The sequence below is a fragment of the Adiantum capillus-veneris genome, chromosome 18 (genome assembly GCF_014529385.1).
Source record: "Adiantum capillus-veneris isolate H3 chromosome 18, ASM1452938v2, whole genome shotgun sequence".
Classification (NCBI taxonomy): Eukaryota; Viridiplantae; Streptophyta; class Polypodiopsida; order Polypodiales; family Pteridaceae; genus Adiantum; species Adiantum capillus-veneris.
In genome coordinates this window covers 98,325,292-98,346,908 of record NC_140948.1, presented here as the reverse complement: position 1 = coordinate 98,346,908, position 21,617 = coordinate 98,325,292, and the positions used below count along the sequence as shown (strand labels likewise).

The 21,617-nt window shown below is 41.0% G+C and overlaps 1 pseudogene; it reads left to right on the top strand.

Annotated features, from left to right (window-relative positions):
- The first annotated feature begins 16,119 nt into the window (after positions 1 to 16,119).
- Positions 16,120 to 17,783, top strand: LOC147436070 (ran-binding protein 1 homolog b-like; annotated as a pseudogene).
- Positions 17,784 to 21,617: the final 3,834 nt, after the last annotated feature.

Genomic DNA, 21,617 nt, shown 5'->3' with positions numbered 1-21,617 from the left:
AAGGCAAGCCGGTAGAGCACTTCAAGCATACTCTTTTTTAGCATCATTAAGGCATCTATTGCCCTTTAAAGACGCATCTGGCATACATTAATCATTAAAATTGGCATACAAGCCCTGATCACTGCTCAATAAATGTGTAGGCTTCAAGAAGCTTAGCTTGCATTTCTTTGCTCTTTTTCCCCTCATGGAAGCTGCACGACAATGGGCTCTACATGAGTTCCAAAATGTATTATTAATGCTATCATGATGCCTAAAAGCTCTAGAGATGAACACAATTTTATTTCTCTCATGGGTAGTTGAATATATTTTATTATGTCAAAGTCAAAGTATGCCAAAAAAAACAAAAATCCAAAGACTTAAAAAAAACCCAAAAAACCTTAAAAAAAACAAAAACAAAAACCATAAAAAGCCAAAAAAGGGAGAGATTTTTTTAATAAAAAAAATCAAATAGAAAATAAAACAATAATTAAAAAACCGGAATTTTTTAAGGAAAATACCCTAAAAAGCAAAATTTTAAAAATCAAGAAAGAAAACACCAAAAAATAAAAAACTGAAGAAAAAAAAGAAAGTCATAAAAACCTCCAAAAAACCACAAAGCAACAAAAAATTCAAAAAATAAAGTTAAAAATCTTTAAAACAAATAAATAATGCAAATTTTTTCTTATTTCTTCTATGGAGTAGTTTTTTATTTTCGTTTAATTTCATTTTTTTCATTTTTAATTGTTTGTTTTCTTTTTCTTTTTATATATTTTTATATTATTCAAAAATCTAAAATTTGAAAAGAAAATCATTTCTTGCTTCCCACACGCATCCCACACCCCGTACATGATGGGGCGAACCCACACCTCTCGATTCTTCTCCTTGCTTCCCACACACATCCCACACCCCGTACATGGCGTACATTTACACATGGCTATGCATACGTTATAATAGCTAAGCTCAGAGAGTGAGATTTTGTTAGATTTTGCCTGATCACTCTATATTTGAGTCAAATTGCATGGATAGATCCTGTTCTAACACGAATTCAGATTTTGGTCTACATTTAATCGATTGACGAGCTTTAGAGCTTATTCACGCGCATTGTTCCATTTTGACTTGATTTGAGAGTAGATTCTATGCTTGATCACATTTGACTTGGAGTTGCTGTAGAGATTTGTTTATCACCTTGATATTTACGAGATTATGCTAGTTGGAGCCCATTCACATGTGAGATATTCACTTGGCTTGATTTTAGCCGTTGGTCACACGCTTGCACTCGATTAGAGTGCAATTTGATCCGTTGATTGATTTTTTAACCGAGACTTGGGACGCGAGAGAATTTTATAGCTTGTTCATACACGATGGCCCCAGTTTACTGCTTGCATTAGGAGATTTCAGAGGTCTTTTGGAGGACCTTTTAAAAGAGAGAGGAAAAAGCGCTCCTCCAATGAAAGAAGAGCTTATCTTACGTAGAAAAATAGATTGATATTAAGAAAAATATAAAAAAGGTGTCAATGGTCCTTGAAAACGGACGCCTTTTCATTCAATGCAAATGTCTTTTTCATGAGGTAGGCGATGCTCATTTAATATGGCTTTCGTCATCATTAAAATTTAAAAAAATCACAAAAATGTCAATTGGTGTTGGAAATTGAAACTTTTGACACCACCAATGCATCTTGAACATCCAAAAACTTTTAAAAATGCCTATCTACTTGCCTCAATCTAACACCCGGAGAGGGAGAAATCACCAAAAAACCCCTAAAAGGGGGATTTTGGATCATGGCGCGCAAGGGACCATCTGGAGAATTCTAGATGACCCTCTGCGCGCTGTGACTTTTTTATTTTTTGTCTGACGGTGCGCGGAGGGCCATTTGGAATTTTCTAGATGGCCCCCCGCGCGTCATGAGGCAAAATCTCCTTTATAGGGGTATTTTGACAATTTCTCCCTCTCTCTAGCTGTCAGATTGAGGCAAGTAGATAGACGTTTTTAAAGTTTTTGATCATTTTGGACGCATTGGCGGTATCAAAAACTTTAAATTCTAACACCAAATGATAATTTTATGATTTTTTTAATTTCAATGATGATGAAAGCTATATTGAATGAACGTCGTGTACTTCATGAAAACGACACACACATTGAATGAAAAAGTGACCATTTTCAAGGATTTTTGAGAAGTTAGGTTCACTTTTCAGAGTGTTCAGTTGTCCTTTTGGACGTACGCAACTAGTGCAAGTATATTTTAAGAAAATTTTCTAGAGAGAAAATAGAATTTCTTAGAAGGCTCTCCAAATGACCCCCGAAATCTCCTAATGGCTAGACTTTGATTTCTAGATTACCCACCCTAGCTAAAACATGTGCTTATTGACACCAGATTTGATAGATATTGATCGACTTTGGCGATCATGGATTCAAAGGCCCTATTTGATAGGTTATTGTGGATCTATGGTGAGCTAGATGGATTGCCTATATACACACATGCAGACACACAATAGAGGTGTATCTAGGTTCAACCCACAGACCGTCACACACCTAGTTTCTAGGTGCTTAGAGCTCAACAAGCACAAAGGATATTCCAATAAGTTTCATGCTAGCTCTTTGTGAGGATTGTCCAGCCACACTTGAGCTATCACAAACTGTATCTTTGTACTTATTTGACATTGGACCCTTTTATGTTGATGAGCATCATAGGATATACATGAGTACTAGAGCCAGAATTGGAGAGTACCCTACCTCCGATGCAGTTAGTGCTATCCCACCAAGTTCCTTACAAGGAATCTATAGGAGAATTTACGATGGGGCTACATATATATTGTTATGTGGAGGACTCCATTTTTGTTCTTCGTGTAGTATAATTGAGCATACACTAGACCCAATGAACACATCATCTACACAGTCGTCATGACTTAGATCACCTATAGGATTTACATCATCCAAGCAATCTAGGAGACAAATATCTATTCAGAGCATGACAGAGGTGAAGGCATATAAGGAGTGCAAGAGCCAAATCCTTACCACTAGAAAGCTAGAGTTACCATGCATAGAGATAGCCACATCACACTCCTTGACTTCTACTAGTACACATGCTAGAGAGGATGTAAAGGCTAGAACTTAGAGCCACAAGCACATTGGCCACTAAGCTTACTGGACTACATGCATCAAATATACTAATGAGACATATATCACCACCCAGAGACACCATGCACGCACCACTTGAGGATATAATTTCCATGATGAGAAGAGAGCACCAAACTGAGCTTGTGCTACATTTCTTAGGCTATAGAGGAGTCATTCCTTGGTTTTTTGACCTTGATAGACATTTGTACACCACAAGAACCTTCTTGGATGACATTGACCCTTCAATACAACATGTAGTGAAAGTTCAGAGATGTCATCTTGGTTTTATTTCACTCTTTGTTGATGAGCTCAAGGGAATCCCCCAAACAATGTTGTGGACAGAGCACATCTCGATGATTTTTTAGACACCTAAGTACACACATATGGTACACTATATTCTCTAATGATTGGATTTTCCTACTCTCCATGGCATGGCTAGGATACTGTAGTGATAACCACACAAAGTCCACAGACACCTACTAAGAAACTTCCTCTACCAAGTCATCTCCCAAATTGCCATCACACAAATAGATTTTGATTCAAAGCACACCTGATCAATTGAGGTCTAAAGCGATTGAGATGAAGGAGACATGCCCAAATTGATGACAAGATGAGTATACCAAAGAGTACTATTGTAGAGCCACCTATAGTGACTATTCTAGAGGTTGCTACTTGTTCTATAGAGGAGGTACAGACTAGTGAGATTGCTCCTATGTCAAAGATGAGACTTGGGTGAGTAGAGATAGATAGAGTTCCAGATTCTACACTTGTTGATGATTCTAGTGGACCTTTCCATTAGGAGAAAGTTAGACTCACTTTTGGGCCTTTCAATTCTAGAGAGAGAGTGGTGCTTGACCAATGAGGAAGAGGTTAACGTTACGTTGAGAATCGACATTTTGGAGCCAAGCTCATTTAGAAAAAAGGGGTAAAATATTATTTTTGTTCATCAAATTGCACAATTTCACGCTTTCAAGGCATAAATGCCATAAGTCGTACTAACTCTGTACCGACAAATTTCAGAACTTTCATTGAAGACTCTATCTAGTATCTATGTTCCTGCCCAAATTTGACTTTGAGTAGCTCTACTTCCCTCTCAAAACTTCTTCCCTTTTTCATATTTGCGCGAACCTTTCTATGTATTCTAGTGCACACCATGGCTACTTCTCAAAGGCCTAGCACTACCGTTTTAACAGTTATACTACAGATGATCAAGCATGGATACCATCTTGAATAACTATCAAAAGTTGTGTTCTACTGCAAACTAGGAGGAGGAAGAGGAGGCAACGCAATGATTTCATGGAGGCTTTCAAGGGACAAGTTAAAGAGTTTAAATTGTGTGCACAAAGCAAGCAGGTGAAAGAGGTCCTCATACAACATGCTTTCCAACATGCAGACTTAAGGTTTCAAACATCTCCTCCAAGTTTTCCACGGCATCGGCCCAACTGTAAGTTATTTTGAGTATCTCACTTAGTGCATGATTATATTCAAAGGTTGAGTGGTGGATATCATCTTTGGTATGTTTCAAATATTTATCCATCAAATAGGATGGATTAGCAACCAGTTGAGAGCATAGTTGGGATTTTTGATGCTTTCCATGCATTTATTGGTGAGCAAATGTACCAAGGAAGACAACACAAGGAACTTGTAGATAATGGAATATTCTTTTATGATATGTCATATTTGGAACCGAGAACTTCCTTTGGTTGGGATTGTGTAGCTCCTTTGTCACTTTCATCCTTTCATAGCAAGGACTGGTCTCTGCCAGCTTTGCAAAATAGTGAAAGCTTTAGGAATAGGTTGTTTCAGGATATACAAAAGTCCCTCAAGTATTCAATTTCCACAAAAATAGTTTGGCTCGCACTATTTATGCCTCTTGAAGTGTTTGTAGATTTCTTCTTTGATGACAAATAAGAACTACCGCAACAATGTTCATTTGCAAGTCTGAGAGCTGTTTGGACTTTTTAGATGATAATTGGGATAGAAAACGGTCACAGGGAAAAATCTGTATTTTGCAAAAGAAGTCCATAATTTGCAAGTTCATTATAAGCTCTCAAAATTTCATAGTGTCATTTTACTATTTTAGATATCATCTTCTTAGTGGGAAGCTTATTCCACTCGACCAAGATACAAAGTCTAGCCTCGAGAACAAACCTTTATCAATGGAGCTCTACTTTCGAGACAACCTACTTACTGTGATGGAGACAATTTCAAGCACAACTCTTGCACAACTTAGGGTAGATCTCACATGTGAAGAACTTCCACTTTTGCCGGAATCATATGCGTTCAGCTCAACAATAGAAAGGTGCTTACTAAATGGATGAATTTTGTATGTCTTTAATGCATTAAGACATAGAATCTAACTCTTTCTTCTTTTCGATTCCAAGACGCAAGGAGAAAACAAAATTATGCAATGAGTCACTCTCAAATACCCTTCACTTAATTGATTCCACAAGAAGCTAGGTCGCATACCTTGTGCATGCAATGAGCTTTGATGCCATGCAAACCATGATGTAGTCTTCAAAATCACTAATACAAAGACATTTTGTGCCACTCAAACAATGTTCAAAAAATGTACACTTTTCATTGTCTTAAAACTTTACAAATTGTGTTGTTTCTATCAAGATGTATACAAGTTATTGCTCCCTTTTCCCTGCTACTACTGGTCCCCTATCCTCTCCCCCGGTTTGTGCCACTGGTCCCCTGTCCTCTCCCCTGGTTGCTGTCACTGGTCCCCTGCCCTCTCCCCCGGTTGCTGCCACTGCTCCCCTGCCCTCTTCCCCGGTTGCTGCTACTTCTGCCTCGGGGGACGCTGGTCTTGGGCATCCTTTCGCATCATTCAAAATCATGGGCCTCTTCCATGGCTTCCCATGCATCTTGCACCTGTGAAGCTTCCCTCTATTCTTTCTCTTGCCCGCTGACGTGTAGCCCATTCCTCTACTTCTGCGGCATCCGTATAATATTGATTTATTTCTTCTTACATATTCTGAACCTCTATTCTTTCTCTTGCCCACTGACGTGTAGCCCATTCCTCTACTTCTGCGGCATCCGTATAATATTGATTTATTTCTTCTTACATATTCTGAACCTCCTCTTGAGTCTGATTGTAGCGCTGCGTCATTTCATCAATGCGAGCCTGTTGGAACTCCTCAGCTCTCGTCCCTTTCTCTCTTGTACGTCTGTTTACTGAGATTATAATATGTTGGATGGCCATCATAGAAAAATCTTGCACATAATTGGGGGTGTAGTTATGTAACTGAAGTTCTTGTAGAATTGTGATAATAGGTAAGTAAGTAAATATGTTGCTTCTTTTAATACAAACATTGCAGCAAACAACAATGAAAAAACAAGATTACTTACGTTTGGTACATCCATAATTTGACTGAGGAGCAACAAGGCATTCAAACAAGTTTGCCAACCACAGGTATAGTCATCAACCTATGTGGGCACGGTTACTCGTTCATTTTGGATGGTAGTCCCTAGATCACGTTCTACCAAAACATGCTCTACACAGCATATAAGTTTTTTCGCGGCACTACATACGTAACCACTTGAGTCAGTAACACATTACAAAGAGACACTACTTCCAAATGTACCCAGATGTGCCTTACGTATTTACACGACCGTGAAACAACCTGCTTTGCCCGAAGTTTGCATAGTAGACAATCTTATCTTCAATGTCAAATAACAACAGACTCCAATGATCACTACACCAAAACCATCAAAGATGAGGAGAAAGATCCTAAACCCAACGTGGTTTTTACAAAGCAAGAAGAAACTCATAATTGATTGTATGCAGTGACCAGAAAACGTGCTATATCAAAATTGACTCTGCTAAACTAGCCCATTAGAGCCAAAAAGAAAACTCCACTATTTTGCAGCATAGGCGAGATTAGCGGATCTATTACGTATATTCTTTTTTGAACCTCAGCAGCGGACAGAAGCGAGATAGCATTCCTAACATGAAGCAATGGCAGAGATTAGACTTAAGATATTTCAGCGCGCTCTCACTGCCACAAACCCATGAGTCAATACCGAGCAATTGGGGCAGCTATCAGATTCCATAAGCCACTAACTCGCTTGGTAGTGACCCATGTCTTAGCGGTAGTGGGCCATTTAATGAACCAAGCGTGACTTATAAAGAAAAACTTGAGATGTAACACATAGCAATGTTGACAACTAGCGCGAAGACATGGGTCAATATCGAGCGAGTGGTATCACTATCCAATTCCATCAGCCACCACTGACTCGCTTGGTATTGACCCATGTCTTAGCGAAAGTGAGCCATTTAATGAACCAAGCGTGACTTATAAAGAGCTTGAGAAGTACCACCAAGCAATGTTGACGACCGCATCCATTGCATTGGAGTTGGAGAAACTGTGCATGCACAGGAAGTCTTGTTGATCAAGGTTGAAAATACAGGCCTCCTCTAACCTTCTAGGCAACAGTATTTGTGCATGCAAAGGTGTTGCACTAATCAGAACTTGCAATTCCTCTTCATTATCTTAGTTGATTTGCTCTGAAATAATCAATTCCTCTGATAAAGGCTCCTCGTTGGATGGACCTTGTGAAGCAGAGCCTTTCCCTTGCATTTCTTGAGCTTTATCCATGACTGCCTCATTCTCCTTCCTTAATGGCACAGGCTCCTCCCTAACAGGCATAGACTCCTCCCTAATAGGCAAGGGCTCCTCCCTTACAGACACAGGATCCTCCCTTACAGGAATAGGCTCCAGATCCTCCATGCCTTGCTCATTTTTCTTCATAAATGGTTCCTCCATAACTATCTCTGTTTCTTCAATGAACACCTCAGGGTCCACCCTGGACTGCTCATGCCCCTCATTGGCTGGCTTAGCCTGCCCATCTGTGTCATTTCTCTTGACCCGTGATCGTGTCCTTCTGCTGTTTAATCCAGCCCTAGAAGGCTCTATCTGTCATGTACGAGGATGGAGAGGGGGGATGTTAAGAACACCCATGGTTCTACTATCCCGGATAGGTACTGGCTGAATCAGCCCATTGTAACAGAAGCGCAGGCTCCGAAGAGTGTCAAAATCCCGTGGCATGATAGTAACGCGGTGTGCATGGGCAGCCAATATATATCCATCACTGAAGAATTCAATGAGGTAGTCTTCTGCAATTTCTTGCAGGCAGAGAAGTGCACTGTTGGCCCATTGCATGCCGACTCTTCACTGCTTGCAAATTTCTCACACTAATTGCTGGAAAGGAAGACGTGGAATGGCCGTTGCATGTGTCATTTGATCCTTTGCAGCTCCTGCAGTACACCTCTGTGTGCCTTATATCGGCGTCTTCTTGCTTGAGCATTCAAAGAGTCACATGTTGCCCTTCTAGGCGTGGCTTTTGCACGATGCATCTCTACAAATAGCATAAGAAAAAATGACATGTCATTTGTTGCACAAGGGACTTAAGATTTCTAGGGTCAGCACGAAGCGAAGAAGTGCACCAATACGGTTGTATTGCCTCTACTTGCTTGGTACTGACCTCAAAAAAATTATAATAGCAAACATCATAAATAAAGACGATGGTTAGTACCAAGCGAACAAGTGCAACAAATAGAGTTTACCTTCCCTTATTCGCTTGGTACTAACCTCAAAAAAGTATAATAAGAAACATCATTTATATTTTTTGAGGTCAGTACCAAGCAAACAGGTGCAACGAAGAGAGTTTGCCTTCCCTTATTCGCTTGGTACTGACCTCAGAAAAGTGTAATAGCAAACATCATTTATATTTTTTGAGGTCAGTACCAAGTGAACAGGTGCAATAAACAGAGTTTGCCATCCCTTTTTCGCTTGGTACTGACCTCAAAAAAGTGTAATACCAAACATCATTAATATTTTTTGAGATCAGTACCAAGAGAACATGTGCAACAAAAAGAGTTTGCCTTCCCTTATTCGCTTGGTACTGACCTCAGAAAAGTGTTATACCAAACATCATTAATATTTTTTGAGGTCAATACCGAATAGGTGCAACAAACAGAGTTTTCCTTCCCTTATTTGCTTGGTATTGACCTCAAAAAAGTGTAATAGCAAACATCATTAATAAAGACGATGGTCAGTACCAAGCAAACAGGTGCAACGAGCAAAGTTTGTCTTCCCTTATTCTCTTGGTACTAACCACACAAAATACAAGTGTACAAAAGTGTAGTAGCATTCCTTTTCACTGTGTGTAGAGTTCTACGTCACTGAAGCACTGGAGAACAGGAGTAAGAGGGGGATGCACAAAAAGGAGGATCAATAGAGAGTTAGAGGAGATGTGCAAAAAGGGTTGGGAGCACAAAAGAGATGGTTTGCTTACCACGTAGCATCGACAGGGAAAGAGTTAAAATGCTGGGCAGTAAAGGATGTGAAAAGAGGTAGAAGAGTGCTCATCTGGGGTGAGGGCATAGTTAAAATGTTTGGCGGGGGTACTGCTCTAACCTTAGAATGCTTACCTCAACAAGGATGACAACTTCACTTATGTGCATGATTACACCCGAGATTGTGGTTGGTAGATTGTATTGCATGGGAATTTGAGCCCATTTATTATTGGTTGTCCTTGTGAGAACAACCCACGTGCCCTTTTTGAGTGATCGTTTAGAGTCAGACGCCGATCACCATTGCAGTCGCCATTTCCATCTCCAAGTAGAAAAAACAGATTGTCCTTGCCTTCGCCTTTTTTGCGCTCTTCCCCTTGGCCATTTCTTGCGACTTGCGTTGAGTGACCTCCATTGGTTTGAGTCCTTTGCTGTCATGTATCCATCACCCTTGCCTTCGTCTTTTGTTCCTCTTCCTCCTAGCCACCTTCTGGTTCTTGCTCTCAGCAACCTGCGACATCACCATCCAACTCAACACCATTGGATATTACAGAGATAGGTTCTCTCTCCCTATCTCTCTCTCTCTCTCTCTCTCTCTCTCTCTCTCTCTCTCTCTCTCTCTCTCTCTCTCTCTCTCTCTCTCTCTCTCTCTCTTGCCTGTGTGCTATTAATTGTGTGCGCACCGAAGCCACTACGTTATGGGGTTAGAGCACAAGGGGAACAACACTCCAAGGTCCATGAGTGGTTGCTAGGGTAAGATTAGAAGTCTCACACTGCATGGTTGGAATAATTACTCCTTATGTGACTGTGCATGAGTTATTATTCAATGCTATGTTTGGGCATAGTGAATGAGTAGGCCTATATATATTTTATTGATAGCATTAAATGCTCTATTCCAATCCACCTATTGCGAATGGACGTGGGTACATTGTAAATTCAACTTGGGTTAGAACCAAGCGAATATGGCCCTTCGAAGATTCTTGGGGCCCCTATTTGCCTGGTTCTGACTCAAATGACGTCACCTATTATGAAATTAGTGCACGGGGCAGAACCAAGTGAATAGAGACCTTGAGGGATACTCGAGGTTCAATATTCGCTTGGTGATGACACCAAATACAGACCAATTTTGAATAGTAGTTTTGGCTTGCTTTTTCTTTCAGTCATGGGGATCATAGTCCTGGAGACAAACGATGTGGGCAAGGATACATAGCATTTATTGATAACATTAAATGCTCAGTTCCAATCCACTTGTTCCCAATGGACGTGGGTACAACATAAATTCAACTTGGGTTAGAACCAAGCAAATAGGGCCCTTCGGAGATTCTTGGGGCCCCTATTTGCCTGGTTCTAACTCAAGTGACGTCACTTATTATGACATTAGCGCACGAGATAGAACCAAGCAAATAGAGACGTTGAGGGATACTCGAGACTCAATATTCTCTTGGTTATGACACAAAATACAGACCAATTTTGAATAGTAGTTTTGGCTTGCTTTTCCTTTCAGTCATGGGGATTATAGTCTTGGGGACAGACGATGTGGACGAGGATACATGTGAAGAAAAACTATTCACGTTCTTATACAATGCCAGTGATCATCACCGTGCACCAGAACTATCAGGAATGTTTAATGCATAGTTTTTTATATAGAGGATCATAGATTTCTCATTTGAGTACCTTCAAACCCATTTGCAACAGTATGAGGTAGTCATTGTGACAATTCCATGACAATTTATGGCATGAGATATGTGCACCCAGTCGACCTTGACCCTGACAAGAGTGCTTCAAGGAGACTAAATAGCTGTCTAGAAAAGTGTCCCTCCAATGCACTGCTTGTACAAGACAGGTGTATGAAGCACTTAAAAAGTGTCGCTTAGTGGAATTCTACCACGGGTTTGTGTGTTACTTGTACTTGCAGACGGGTGGTGAGTCAGAGACTTCCCAGTCAACAACTTTCGGTAGTTGTCCATTGGCGCCGGAGGAAGAGGTAGAGGATGTGGAGGTGCAGTTCGACCCAGAAGAAGAGCGGGTAGAGGTATTAAAGGAAACATATGATGTAGGCTTAACTCTTGCTTCTTTTGCGGATGCAGCATTAGGGTGCAAGCAAGAAAGCCCAAATAAGGAAGTGACTTTGCCTCTGAATTGTGATCTTGGCCAGGCCCGTGGCACCCAGAGCTCAAGTAATGAATAGTCAGTCTATTCACTTGTGGGGAAGTTCGATGCTGGAAATGGACGAGAATTAGATGGTAATTTTTAAAGGGATTCAGATGGTATTGGAGATAGCCCAGTGATAAAATATCATGATCAATCTTTTTGTTGATAGGTGCTAGTGTATGAAGATAGTTTCCTTACAAGAGCGAGAGGCTCACGGCAAGGGCTTGTTACTGGAGTAGAAGGCAAGGATGTGGCATTGTCTCACTACATCGGGTGTTTCAACCACAAAAAGGTTTGTAGAAACAATTCAAGTACTTGGCTATTGTACTCATCTCACTTACGGAGCATAAATGTTTTACTATTGTTTTGTAGATCATAATATACCACAAGGAATACTCCGAGGACAATGCAAAGTTCCCACTATTTGCAATGAAAGTTATTACAATATTGTGTGGTGGGCACTCCCTCCCATTAAATTTAGAAAGAATAATTCTAATTGAGATACAATTTTTTCTATGCGTCTTTGGCATTGCGTATGGGTGCCAAGCACTCAAAGCCCCCTATTTCATGTCCTACAGAGCTCAAGCTTTGGCTACAAGGATTGAAGACCCGGAGAGCTTAGATCCATACAATAAGCGGATGTTTTTTAGGGAAAGAAGACGATTGATGACCATGGGGATGTTGCCATCAACAGAGGAACGAGCTCGTCTACAGAGCTTGCACATCGAAGAGTTACAAAGTGAGGAGGAAGGAGGTGCATCGAAGAGGATAAAAATGACGGGCTCAGGTCCATCTTCTCCCGCTCTTGACTCGTGACTATCGCCACCTTGCAGGGCACTCCCCCGCATTTGAATTTCCCCAAGCCATCTGTTTCTTCTCTTTGCGGATGCGTTGTAAAGACTGTGTACTTTTTGAACTCTTAAGAAGCTCCTTTTGCCTTGCTCTATGAATTAGTCGTCTATAAGTCCATTGGTGTGACTCTAATAGGCTATTGGTATTATCCTTTCCTCCCCCATGTCTAGAGTGCTTAAAGTAACCTGTTCTTACCATGTAGTGGGGGTTTTCCATGTCTTGTGTGGACCATATTGATAGTGAGCCGTATGTCTTGGCAAAATATGGACCATGGTTGAACAATATGTGTTGCATTGAAATAAAACAAAATGGTCAGTAGAGTACAATCTAATTTATTTTTTTGTATACGTAGAATGCTAACCCAGCATGTAATGTGTGATATGTTGCCCACCCCACCCTGTAAGGTAAGCCTTCTTTCAATCCAGCAAGGCTGCTTGAAATGATGTGAGCTTACTTTGGTCCCAAGAATGCTGCTCAATGTGGTGGAAAATTTTATTTAGTGATTTCCACACGTTTGCCTTGTGATTTTGGATTGCCCCACCACCAGAATTGTCTTTAACCACTTTATGTAATTGTTTCCATTTGTTGAACAGGTTTCTCCTCTCTTCTCTATCTGAATCTTTGAGGCTAAACCCAAGAAACCTTTTGGCCTTCACGCCACCTATCAATGCTTTCCTAGGTACCTTGTAACGACTTTGAGACATCTTAGGGTCCTCTTTGATTTTGACATTGCCTCCATGAAAACCAATTTCTAAGAGCACTCCCTCTAATTCTTTGATCACTCTTTTTGACTCACTCTCTGGCTTTAATGTCCATGCAAAACATATGTACAAATAATGAACCACCTTTTCAATTATTCGACAGAGTGCATGAAGTGTACAGGCGTGAACTCTACTCAGAAGAATATCAAGCACTGGCCTAAAACTTTTATATTGAAGATGTCTGTTGGGAGCTCTATTCCATTGCACACTCTCAAGAGATTATCCATCAGCCATGCAATATAAGCATGGATTTGCTACAGCTTCTCCGTGTGTTATGTTGTACATACACTTAAGAGTCTTTAAATCACCTGCCATGTGCCATTCCACTGTATAGTCACCAAATCCTTCCACTGAAAGAATGACTCCGTTTCTTTGTTCACTGATGATAAAAAGAATTTGGGTTTGACTAAAAACCCAATCAAGGATTTCAAAATTTTCCTTATCAACCTGCAGTGATAAACAAAAACACAAAATCAACAACCAAATAATAACTATTTTTGTTATTATAGAGTGAATTAAGTATACCTGAAATGATCCTAGAGTTAGAATGTTGTTTTTAGATTTCACGACGCTGAAGTATCATGGATTCTCTTTCGTTATTCATGGATCTAGAGCTCTGTTCATGAGGCTAATGGTGACTCTCTCCAGCTTCTTGTTCTTCAAGACCTCGCACTCGTAGAGCTTCAAAACAAACGCGAGAACCCCACCACAGTCCTCTCAACTGATGTCCAAAAAGTGAACTACAGATGTTAACTGATTCAACATCAGTTAACAAAAAGCTGCTAAAGACCGAAGATGTACAAATGCACATTGAGGTTGAATGCAAAGAAACAGTAAAGATTGGAGGAATCCCAATCCTCGAGCGAGTACTTCCGAGCGCACAAGAAACCGAGCGAGCGTATACAATGAAAAAGACTTGATCAAGACATCAATCATTACTCTATAGAGGGTAGTGTAGCAAAGTAAATAAAAAACCCAACATAACCCTGGCACACCCCCCCTAAGGTTCAACCAGGATGCGGGGTATTTTTTGTAGCCCCAAAAACATGGTGCGGAAACCCCATGCATAATATCATGTGAGCCATCATTAATGAATCATACATACCTGGTTCAATTCTTCTAATTGCCCATACCGTCTTTGTTGCAACCTGTACTTCGGGCCAAAATTCTGTGTATCCCTATGTGCAGATGCATATCCTCTCCCACCAATGGGTTCAATGACTGTAATAGACTCATGCTTATAGCTATCCTCCTCCAATACCACACTTACGTCCACAAAGATTAGCTATCCTCCTCCAATATCACACTTACCTCCTCAAAGATTAGCCTCTTCTTCTTCACAACTTTCTCCCTTATATTTGACATATTCATCTCTTGACTTTGCAAACCCATTTTTTCCATCGCGATAATTTTTCACTAGTTTTGTAAAAATCTAAGCGGGACTTTTCCTTCTCCTCTTGCTCTCAAGCGGCATTTTTTGATTCAAGGACTTCCCGTGTGTGTGTGTGTGTGTGTGTGTGTGTGTGTGTGTGTGTGTGCGTGTGCGTGTGCGTGTGCGTGTGCGTGTGCGTGTGCGTGTGCGTGTGCGTGTGCGTGTGCGTGTGCGTGTGCGTGTGCGTGTGTGCGTGTGTGCGTGTGTGCGTGTGTGTGTGTGAGAGAGAGAGAGAGAGAGAGAGAGAGAGAGAGAGAGAGAGAGAGAGAGAGAGAGAGAGAGAGCGAGAGAGAGAGACTATGAGGCACAACAAGGTGAGTACAAATCTCATGATGTGATTCCATTTAGGAGGTAGAGTGGTAAAGTGGTTTGCATCTTAGATTCCAAAGAATCTTAGGGAAAAAGCAAATTTTTCTAAATGTTGCGGAATATGTTCTGACAATTCAATGAAAACCGTCAAAAGGCAGAATCTTGTACATATGCCTTTGTGAAGATCAACATATCGCTTGCTTCTGGTGCCCACAACTTATATAGCCACTCATGCATGGTCCACGTTTGTCCCGTACGCTTACATTTTATATAACAACTCTCTCTCTCTCTCTCTCTCTCTCTCTCTCTCTCTCTCTCTCTCTCTCTCTCTCTCTCTCTCTCTCTCTCTCTCTCTCTCTCTCTCTCTCTCTCGTCGATGTATGCAGAGCGACAGAACCCAGGACTAGTTGCAAAGGGTATGCCTTTCCTCATATCACTGTTCAAGAAAAATCATTTTTCCAAACATACAAAATTCCCTACCTTGAATTTAGCAAGAGAAAACTTTAGAAAATTAGGTTTATTTTGAGGCCTTTTACACTTGCCCTCAACTGGCATTTTTGACTAAGTAGATATTGTTGTATCATAGTCACACTCAAGTACTAAAACTTTTGGAATATTAAGGGGACAAGACCTACTGGACATACCCTCAGTCCATCCGTTTTTATTACACAAATCTTGATAAATTCCAATTGCATGGTTGAATTGATGTAGAGCTCCCCTGCAGCCGATCTTGATACCTTTTGGACTCCAGAGCTAAGCTAATCGAGCGCAAAGGCATAGCTGCTGCATAGTACGAACTCACTTAAAGAAAAACGCATCGCAAGCCACTTGCAGCCTTGCTACACATCGTCTAGCATATGGCACATGCCACCATGCTTCATATCCTGGGTCGCTAGCTTTGCCAGATTACCCACCTGCCCCCAGGTCGCCATCCTGTATCCTCCCCTTCTTCACTATAGTCTACGTATCCAATCGGCAACACCTCTAGGCTCTCTCTCATGGTAGAGAGAGAGACAACATCGTTCAAATCAATAAGCTTAGTGTCAAGAGAGAGAGAGAGAGAGAGAGAGAGAGAGAGAGACAGAGAGAGATTCTAGATTGCTATCTCCCTTGCATAAAAAGTCCGACTCCCTTGCGACCTTGTTCTCACACATCCATCTACAATCTGTGTGCGCACGCGTCTGTGTTTTTTCCTTAGGGCGGGAAGGAGACGGAGATGAGAGCTCAGTGGAATCACAATAGCAGGAAGGGTGAAGCATGCAACCGCTTGGGAGGCAGGTCGATAGGCGTGCAGGAAGGGAGGGGGAAGTATGCAATGGGTTGGGAGGCAGGTTGAGAGACTTGGATGCAAGGCTCTTCTCTACTTGACTGTGAGAGCTTAGAGCTCAAATGGAGTGCTGCAGATTGGCGCCTCGCAGCAGGAGTGCAACACGCACAGCTTTCAGCCACGAGCTTGCAGATATTAAAAATGCGGCATCACGGCAGGGCTTATTGTTGCAAAGGGTGGTGTATGACAGGAGGAGGCAAGGAGGGTAGAAGGCGGAGAGGGCGACTGCAGGATGAAGAGAGTCGACGACGATGATAACTTTTCCTACTGCAAGGAACGCGAGCCGGCACGCGGTCGAACAGAGTCTCCGAAAAACTGTTTTTATAAAACTTGACAAGACTTTAATTTTTTTCCCAAAGCAGTGTTCGAGAAAAATAGGTCTCAGCATAATACGTTTTCAACTTCAAAAATGCCAGTTGAAGGCAAGGAAAAGGGAGAAGTTCTGCCTTAAAATAGAGAAAATTTTTCAAAACTGCCGATTGAAGGCAAGGAAAAGGGAGAAATTCCACCCCAAAATAGAGAAAATTAGTGTAAAACCCGAAAAACAAAACTAATTTTCTAAGATTTCCTCTTGGAAAATTCAAGAAAGGGAATTTTGTATGTTTGGAAAAATGATTTTTTCTTTACACTGGACCAAAACAACACATTCCCCAAAATGTAACACCTCAAAAAGTTTGAATATACCTACTTTTTTTGGATTGTCGTGTGCACGCCGACGTGCGGTCCTTGCAGCAAGTAATGACATACGGAAAACTTTGATTCTCGCCCTTGCTATATAGTACTTGGTGCAAAGTTTGACACCCACGAGCTCGTCCGTCCTCGTTGTAGGTTGTTTCCTCTCTCTCTCTCTCTCTCTCTCTCTCTCTCTCTCTCTCTCTCTCTCTCTCTCTCTCTCTCTCTCTCTCTCTCTCTCTCTCTCTCTCTCTCTCAGCCCACTTCAGTCCAAATGGATGCTAAGCACTCAACGAAGAGAAAGAGCCCGTGGAAAATGCTGCTATAGAGGAAGGTGATGATGCAAGATCTGCAATTGAGGAGGAAGACACAGGTGCTGCATCATCAAGCTTGATGCCCTTGCTATCAATATTGGCAAGGAGAATGAGAACGTTCTCATTGACCTAAAGGCCAATTATCTATACCAATTTGATAAGGACGACAACCAGTGGAAAGAGAGAGGTATGAGTCAGGTAAAGCTACTCCAACATAAGAAGACCAAAAACGTTCGATTGGTCATGAAATCTATGCAAATCACACAATCATTCCCTTCTATAAGTTGCTTGTAGGAACATGAGGGTAGTGACAAGGCTTGGGTGTGGCATGCCTCTGCTTTTGCAGAAGGAGAGTTGAAAGATGAAATGTTTTGCATTTTCTTTGTTGGGAGTGTGGAACACGCTCAAGCATTTACAAAAAGCTTTTGAGGTTGCTCAAAAGGAGATGTCAGGCACCCCAAGGAGGTGGGCGAGTTTATTGAGGGGCTAAAAGTTGGCGACAAGGAGGCCAAGAGTGAATAAGTGGAGGAGGAACTTTGCCACTGGCCATCCTTACTCGGGCCATGACACCCAGCCTCAATGGAGAGTTACTCGGGCCATCATTGAGTACTACCATAATTGCGATGATGTCCAGCTGCATGACGGGCACTGACTAGAGATGGGAATCGTATCCCTAACCGTGCAAGATACATAGAGAGAAACAATGTAGCAGTGATGCCTATATATGAGTCCCTCACCTTGCGCGATGCTGAGGTTGAGCCACGTTGCAATGTGCAACATCAATGCTTGTGAGGCCCAATGCTGTGCGACATTGCAAAGGCAGACAACACCTGAACACCTTTCACTTGTACATGAAATGAAATGTAAAATCAAGAGTAAACATAGCACAACATGGGTAGATGCCATTTAGATATTCGATCGGGTTTTAGTTTGCTTGAGAAAGCTCGCTCGGGTGATGGTAAGACTCTAAAGATTGGAGTTACACATTTTTCACGTTTTTCCAAAATGATCAAGTATTGTAAATTCCGGATTTATTTCAAGCCATTGTAATATTTTAATGTGTTATGGGCTCAATGGGAGTTCCAAGATGTAAAGAATAGATCAGTTACTGTGCCTAGCTAGCAAATTTTGTAAGTGGTGGAGCCCTAAAGGCCTTGGGCATCTGGACATTGCATATTTTTAACCTAGGCATATAAGGCAGTGTGTAAAAGAAATTAGGGTTCTCAAGCACTCTTTGGTGAGAGCTCTCAAGTGTGTGGCTATGGAGTCCTTGAGCTTCACCTTGCTCATGAGACTTGATTAACACTAATCAATAATTCATTCTCTCTCACTATGCCTCTCTCTTACTTCTTATGATTGCCTATGATTCTTAGATTAACTAGATCTTAACTAATTATTGGTTAATCTCTCTCTAATCTTGTGTGATGGCCCTCTTTTTCTTGTGTGTGCATGTAGGTTTGATTGAAGTGTGGTGCTCAATAGATCTATGTGTGTGTGCTTGCGATTAGTGTGTTGCATGATAGGATTAGTGTTGTGTGCGTCTTGCAATCTTAGTGTGTGTGATTGGGTTGATTAGAGGTGAAGAGAAGTGGATATGGAGATTGCCCTTCATTGCGGCTTTGCTCCTCCATAGGCCAAGAAGATCACCTCATAGAGTTAACCATTTGTGTTGCCACAATAAGATCACTAACCGTGTGAGTGCTTCCATGCTCTAGCCGGGTAGCTCATCCCTCCGTATTGACAATTTTGTTGGTCATTGGAGCTATTGCAACGATGGAACCCCCAACATTTGGCGCCGTTCCCGGGGACGATGGCCTATGCTAGTGTAATTGTGGCATAAACAAATGCGTTCCCTCACTAATTTCACTACTAATTTCACTTGTGTGTTTATGTTTTTGTGGATTTTGAATGTGTGTACATGAAGCATTGTGTTCATAATTTCCTAATATGTGATTACATCTTGCCAATTGTGTGTTTACACACTCTAATTTTTCACTAACCCCTTGCTAATTTGACTAATTTTTGCTAACTTACTAATTTGCTATGAAGGATTGGAGCATTCGACCATTCAATTGATCTTCAACGGAAAGGTAATCAAGGTGGTACTCTCAACCTCCCTAGAATCTAGAGATGTGTAAAATTTAGTAGAGATCCCACCATGATGATGCAATGTAATCTATGCTATGTTGATGCAATGTAATGTAATGCAATGTGGATTAAAAATTTTGTGATTTTTTGTTTTCATGCCGTCGTAATGCCGAATTTTTTAAGAATTGGTGGCATATGATTTTACAAGTTTCAATTGCTAATTGGTGATTGTAGGTTGCTAATTGGGTGCCTAATTGAGTTGATTGCATGATTGGATGGTCAATTTCAAGTGTGTGTGCACTAAAATCAAGTGTGTGTGCATTCTAATTGAGTGTGTGTATGCTAATTTTAGGTGTGTGTGCACTATTTTGGTCATGTTTGAGCACCTAAAAATCAATGTGTGCGTTATGATTTTTCAATTGTGATGATTGATATGTGTTGTGCTCATACCCAACTAATTATTTGTGAAGTCACATTGCAAATCTGACAAATTTAACCCTTTTGTGTGCGTACCTAAAGATTGGTAAAAAATGCCAATTTTTTTGTGTGTGTGTGTGTCTAAAAAAATGTTTCATTTGCATGATTGATTCAATGTTTTGATTGCATGATTGATGTGTGTGATGATTAAATGCTGCGTTTTTGTGCTCAAAATAGAGATTTACACACTCTAATTGAGTCAAATTTTTACCTAATTTTGTCGATAATTGTGCAGGTTTAATTGCCCAGTCTTGATTTTGTTGATAAAATTATTGGCAATTGAATTGATGTGATTTGTGTAGTTTTAATTGGCTGCACTATTCCCCAATGTGTGGAGAAATTTTAAAAAATATTTTGGTTTTTTCAGATAATTTTTGCATTAATTTTTGGATAATTTGCTTACCCCTTGTAATTTTTTGTGGTAAAAACGCACATTTGTAAGGCCCTCATTATGAAGAGAAGCCATCGTGCGTGACAGAAAATCACTCGCCGGAAATAAAAATCACTCGTCGGAAACCAAAATTTTACCAGAATATTCCTTTTCGTCGGAATATTATGGCCGGCCCCAGCGGTCGGAAAACGACCGGTCGGTTGGTCGGTTGGCCGGTGGGGCCGGTAATCAATGGCCGGTGTCCGGTGGTCGAAAGTCAATGGCCGGTGGCCGGTGGCCAAATTCAATAGCGGACTTGTCTTCTCAAGGACGGCCACACATGAGCGGATTGGATGGTCCGACTTAGACTTATCTGCACAAGGGCGGCTTCACATGGTTGCCTCTCATGAGAGAGGGTAGCCCTTTTGGCCTATAAAAGGAGGCCATTTCTACACACATTTCATACTGTGAAGTTGATGCAACAAGGTGTGTGTGAGCTGGTGAGAGTGAAGCAAGGCGGGAGCTCTATTAAGGGTATAATCCCTTTGTAAACTACTTTTTGTTTTGAAGTACTAAAGCCATTGAGTGGCTGCTTTCCCGTGGACAAAGCCCACATTGGGTGAACCACATATATCGTGTGTACTCTCTCTCTCTCTCTCTCTCTCTCTCTCTCTCTCTCTCTCTCTCTCTCTCTCTCTCTCTCTCTCTCTCTCTCCTCTATAATCTCTTGTGTGTGAAATCTTTCTGTCTCCATTAAGTAATCTACTCAAATATCTATTTAGCTACGTCTTATTTCCTAGCATAATTCCATAAAAATTTGATTTTGCGATTTTTATAAGCTATTTTTTGTATGCGTATTTATGAAATCCTTTTGTTCGTATTCGTGCCCTCCGTAGTCGAGTTGTGAGCGTTTTGCTTTTTTCGGGAGCCGGGTTGATATTTGTGTCGTAAATCGCATTTTCGATAAAATTTGCTATTTTTGGTGTGCTTTTGCGTATTGAAAATGTTCGGTTGTGAATATAGGTGATTTTCTAAGATTCCTAGAATTTTTTAGACTTTTTTGGCAAATTTTGGGATTTTCGGCATTTCGGGACATTTGAAAATTTGCAAATATTAATATAAAAAAAAAAAACCGGTTCGAGTTGCGACAACACCCGGGCCGACGCATTAACTTCTACGCAGCGGATAGATCTTTACGATCTGCTGGGATAAATTTTGCCGACAATAAAATTCTTTTCTTCTTTTTCCCTGTCCGCGTGAACATATACCCCACACCCACTCTCTCTCTAACTTTGTCTCTCACCTCCCCCTCACACTTCCTCATTCTCTCTCTACCTTTGCCAACGCGCAGTGCTAGAAAAAAAAACCGGGGTCCAGTGTATTTTAACCGGCTGAAATCCTAAAAATCTCTGTTAGATTTTGAGCTTGCCTTAAAGAAAACTGGGAAATTTTCACAAATCTTAGTG